We start from the raw sequence: 6,252 nt of genomic DNA on the forward strand, positions 1-6,252 counted from the left end.
TATGATAAATTCCAACAAGCTTTCTTGTTCAGGGTTGTGTTTTGTCATTTTTAACAAATTAACTTATAGCTAATACGTAATTCTTTCATATGGAGGACACTTTATCTTAAATTAAACATTAAGATTGAATATGCCTTGTGTGACTGATATACGACTAATAGTTATATAATCGTATCATAAATACACTTCAGCTGATCCATCTGTCTTAAATGTTTACAAGGAGGGAATTTAGCCTCCAATGAACGTCCAAGTGCTAAACAGCAGAACATGATCTTTAGTAATAGTTACAAAAGACGGATTTAAAGATGAGGAAAACAAAAAAGAGAGAAGGTGAAAAAGCTAATCTCCTTCCCATATGTAGTTAGCCTCATTTACATACAGATGGACAGTGTGTGAGAGTTTAGGAATCACACTGGCTTAGTGCACCTCAGCGCGTCCTCTGACTGTGGCGGTGGATCCCGTCTTTGCTTCAAAGGGCAGGTTTCAGCTCCCACCTGTGAATGGGCTGTATTCAGGGGAGAGGGCTGGTAATCCATCTGCTGTGGAAACACACACACACACACACACACAGATGGTCTCTGGAGAACAGAGACATCCCATGTGTCCTGTTACAACATGAAAGCAGCAGGGACGCAATTTAAGTGCGCGTCCATACTCCCATCCCCACCACTTTCCTGAAGATGGATGAGTGGCAGCGAGGGGAGGATGTGTTTACTGAACTGTCAGTGCTGCTCACTTCGACCAAGGTCTTCCCTTCCCCTTTTACACAAGGTCAGAGTTCACCCATAACGTCTGTTCAATTAGGGAAATGTCGAGGTACTTACATGTCAGACGGGGTTCAAACTGGAGCCTAAAAAGTTCAAAATACACGGTCTAGAAGTCCATCATGCCATCTGATGTCATTCTCTGAAAAAGGAGTTTGAAAGTGAGTAAAAGATAAAAGGAACAAGCCAAATAGGAGTGATATTTTTTGGGCTCAAACCCATTTAATTTCAACATAATCCAGTTTCATCAAAGACAGTTAATGCACATGCAAAAAACAAACAAACAAACAAATCATATTCCCATATATACTGTTGATGATCGCACCGAGTGCCGTGGTTTAAAAGTTCAATATTTCAACATTAAGGTAATAATAAATTAACAAAATCTCAACTTTGCCAGAAACACTGCCCACAGAGAGAAAACACTTTCAATAAAGCTTAAAAATACATGATCATGTTTGTTGGAGTTGGTCTTTTCTGCAGAAAATATACACAAGAGGAAGGAAAAACAAAATCACACTTTGACATAAATTTTGTTTACGAGAACAAAAAAAAGAGCATCATATTTTCTTTCAAGGTTAATATGTGTAGGATTTTCACATAAAAATACACTCCGTCGTAAAATAAGATACGAGCCACACTTTATGAGCCGCGTCATAGCAGCAAATCTGATTATCTTCCCCGTCGCTTCTAAATAATAAGCTACGTCTGCAAATAAAGACGTTAATACCATCTCGGGCTGCAACCAACCAAGTGCTTGTTTTGGTCAGAAAAAGTTGAAAAATGTGTCTCTGGTGTTTCGCAAACGTCTCGTTTTGTCCACAAACCAAAATGATTCAGTTGTAACGATTATTTGTCAAAACTTGTTTTACTTACTGAAAAGAGACATTTCTAATCGATCAATCGAATAATCGTTGCAGCCCTGATGTCATCTGAAACAAACACATATACATCACCGGAGGTCTGAACGGTCGGCGATATTAAATGAACAGTGACGCATCATCTTTCAGCAGAGATTATTTTACGTAGCACCTTTAAAAAAAGACAATCCGACATTTCATAATGACGGACTGCAAGAAATCAACAAATAGTGCATACATCTTTAATTAAAAATAAAAAATAACACAGGTTAAGAAGCAACTAGGGCTGCAACTTACAATTATTAGTCCATAAAACGTCAGAAAACGTTCAAATATGTTGATTTATTTATTTCAAAAAGTTTCCAAACCTGGAAATTGTGAAGTTTTAATGATTTGTTAAAACCAGAAAATATTCACATTTAAGAAGCTGAAAAATCAGATTAATAACTGATGAATCGCTGCAGCCCCAGAAGCAACTACAGTACAGCTAGAGGGGAGCACAATTGAAAAATCTGATATTGATGAATTTGATATGTTACTGCCGCAGAAGAGAGCAAACAAAGACATAATATTTTCATCACGTGTCTGAGTGATGGAGGTAGAAACGTCTGATGCTGGGATTAAAATTTAATATTATTATTATTGTTGTTCATTTTTAATAATATTTGTGTGGTTATTTTAATGCATTTAATGAGCAGCACATGGTTTGTTTTTTTTACTGGAAGAGTCTGCGACTTCACTCTAAACTGTCAAAGGTGCATCAAGGAGAGACTTCCGTGTAAAAAGGAACAGTTCAAGATTTTCTCTACAATGTCAGTATTAAATAGGGCTGCACAGCCAATAACAGTATGATATATATATGGAGTGGAATATCCAAAGTGAAACACACTGTGACTGTTTGATTTAAATGTGTGACCAAACTGTTTAATGATGAAATTCTGCAGAACTACGGCAATTTATCGGCCCAAAGAAATCTTGTTTGTTTGTCGACAGGTGCCAAAAAGATGCAAAGACGAGTCGTACCAATTGTATCGTACTCGTACCAAATCGGGGAAAGTGTGGATTTATTTTTCAAACACTATGCAGACTAAAATGCAGCGCTGCAGTTTTTAAATCAAAAGTGAGGGGGAAGGGGTGCACCAGTGTTTTTAAGGTTTTCCGTATTAGGGGCCGGAGATGTGTGGACGTCAAACGTATACACAGCAGATGTGATGCCTGAAACATATAAAGTGTGGATGTGGCTTATGTTACACTTCACTGCCGACAGCTAGAGCTCATTGATCACAAAAAAAGAAGGTGTATGGCCTCACGGTCAGGACTCAAGCTGTGGTCACTGCTGTCATGTGATGTGCCTTAGCAATTAGGTCAATGGTGCATCCCCATTTACTATTTATTATCCCCACTTCATTAAGGCTAACAACTCATTTTATTTTTTAATCGATTCGTTGATTAGTTTGGTCTGCAAAATGTCAGAAAATGGTGATCATGTTTCCCCATCCATCCATCCATCCATCCATTCATTTACATGAGATTTGTGTGTGTGTGTGGGTGGTCGCTGGTGCCAATCCTAGCTGACATAGCGTGAAAGGCGGGGTACACCCTGGACAGATCGCAGTCCAGCACAGGGCTCACACCCACGGTCAATTTAGAGTGCCAATTTTGTCTAATCCCCTAATCTGCATGTTTTTGGACTGTGGGAGGAAGCTGGAGAACACCCTAGCACACACACACAGGGAGTGATCATGTTTCCTAAACTTTAAAAAGTAATCATGTTTTCAAATGTCTGGTTTTGTCCACAAATCAATTATAAAAGCATTATTGAAGAAGTTGACTGTTAAGTTACATTTTGGTAAAATTCCACATTGTTTGACCCAATTAAAGTATTTCCTGTTTTTGTGACAATATGTCCACCAGTTCATATAAAGGGAAACTTTATTGTGGGATCTCTTATAGTGAAGAAGCAAAAAAATGGGACGTGAGGATCGGAGGTGTGTCAGGTGGACGACGCGTGGAAGACATGGCGGATGTGTTGTTCGATAACCGTAGTTGTTTTTGTTTCCATCAACACTGACAGCTATCAAAATAGTTGCCAGCTAATTTAGCGATGTAGTTGTTGCAGCCCTAAACCTGTGTCTTCTGGAAAATGTTGAACTCTTCCTTTAAGATCTCCATGAACATTATCAGTGGTGGATGATTTGTATGTGTCTTCACGTCTGTCAGTAAGTTCTTCATGCAGAAAAACAAACAAATGTTCCCTCAGAATAAAGATCATTTACAAAGAAAAAAATCATAGCTAGCAACTACTTGATTATAAACTTATATAAAAAACTAATAAAAAAAACAGTAGAAAAAAGATTGCAGGTCTGACAACGCACACGAACACACGACTCTCGACGTCAATCGTTAATCAAAGTGTCTCCCGCCACATATTTTGTCCGCCCTATATTCTTGCGGACGAACCAGCTGAACCTGACGAGCTGCCACATCAGACGTTTTTTTTTTGTTTTCAGTGTGTCAATCATTTTAATGCTACTGCTAACAAGCATCGTCTCCCTTTAATGCTCGCGACACGCATCCAGCTCAAAGAAGACGAAGAACAGTTCAGAGTGAAGGAGAAATGTAAACTAGACAATAAAAGGAATGATCTACAGTGGATTAAAAAGCGGGATTGTTTGTTGCAGCGAGGGGGGAGATATATATGGCTTCAAGTGTTTTATGCATATACTCCTTCATTACAGGTGAAAAATAAGCCAAACGTTTAAAGTCTGGTTCATTCAGGTGATTCCGTCTTTGACGAGTATTGAATGAGGAACTCGAGCCACAGACGTGAGATTAAACAACGCTATGAAATTATACGACCGGTAAACACGACTCGGCTCTAATCTCTAAAAATACGATGATATTTGATTGTCGGCTGTTCCTCTGGCTCGAAAAAGCAGAAAACAAAAGAAAGAGAATTTCTTTTTTGATTTTTGATATATATACTAAACAAGAGAGATCTGGATGAAGAGAAAAAAACAACCTAAAATTTGTGGGATTAGAATTTGTGTTCAACATACAGCATAAGTATGATTTTATAGAATATTGCAAGGTGTCGTTAACGTTGCAGGTAATATTTTTATTACAAATTATGAGCAAATTTGATTAACATAGAGCCATTTTTCATGCTTAAGTATTATCTATCTGTAGTTGTGTATAAAACAGCAGGATTTGATTTAGTATTTGCATAAAAGCATGGGAGGATCTGATGAATGAATGAAGTACCAGCCCTTTTCGTGTGGAGAGACAGATTAACTGTAGTAATATGAATTAAGAACCTTGTTGCCTCGACTGATTTGGAATTATGATATTATTATTATTATTATTATTATTATTATAATAATAACATGCTGGTCATCATCATCACATTCAGAATATTGTTTCCGCCCCGAGAATAGCCAACAGTTTTATGATTCAGACCTGAGATTATGACAAACTGCTGTTGAGATTAAGTTGCTGTGTTCATGACGACCCAATGTTGTGTTTTAAAGTGGGTGAATTTTCGTTAAAAGGAATTTAATGTCTTCTAAACATGCTCCTACAATCTACATTAATGTGTTCCAAAAAGGATGGTGGCCATAAAATGAATTAATTCAAACCAAAATTAGCAAGTAATATGAAGATAATCTTACATAACATTTAGTTTGGATTAAGAGTGTTGGCAATTTTCTTTTTCACTGCATATGGAGTATCGTATTTACAGTAACTCTCACTGTATTTTCAGACTATGTCGATATCTCCAAACATCATATGTAAAAACCTAGTAAAGTTGAGTTTGTTTACTCAGGTTGCAAAATTCCAAGGGAATTAAGGGGAATAAACTGGAATTTGGCAAAAATGTGAAGGTTGGGAACTTAAATATAGTATAGGAAATAATATATTGTAGAATAAACAATTGAATCTCACATGGCATGAATGTATTATAAGAACTGGAGTGCCCTGGCAGCTAATTTGTTCCAGTGGCCACTTGTGGTACTCGTGGTCTATGGGAACCACCACAATAGAAAAAGAGACACCCGTGAAACTGTTCACAAGACACCTTGAGACATAGACATTTGTGGATCTTATATAAGTTTCCTTTTTTTTTTTCAAACCTTCTTGAGGCCGTACAAAGCCCACAGTTCCTTCTAATTATCCCAAATTTCCAGTAAATTCACATCAATTCCCAGAACCTCCATGGAAAGCTTCTGGAAAATCACCAGAAATTTTCCGCCCCTTAGCAACCCCTTTTGTTTACTGACACATTTTGCCACAATGACTGTACCTGTAACGCACTGCAGGTTCTTTGATCCTTAATATAAAGTGTGCAAAGTGAATTTCAGCGTCTTTTCACTACACTAATCAGGATTGTGAGGCAGAAATCAGGCCCTCGGTGCAGAGGTAGGCGTATGCTTGTTCTGTTTTGGCGAATAAAAGGCTGCTGACACGTTGAATGCTTTGACTTAATGAAGGATTTTCAGCAGAGTGCGAGTCGAGTTCAGCAGCAGTGAGTGATTGTTCAGCCCCGGGGGAAAGTGGGAAAAGTATTGCTTAAAGGCGGTGGATCTGATACGTTAATAGAGGCGTGCCCAAACAAGTGTTGGTGAATT

This window comes from Solea senegalensis, linkage group LG17, assembly GCF_019176455.1.
Source record: "Solea senegalensis isolate Sse05_10M linkage group LG17, IFAPA_SoseM_1, whole genome shotgun sequence".
Lineage (NCBI taxonomy): Eukaryota > Metazoa > Chordata > Actinopteri > Pleuronectiformes > Soleidae > Solea > Solea senegalensis.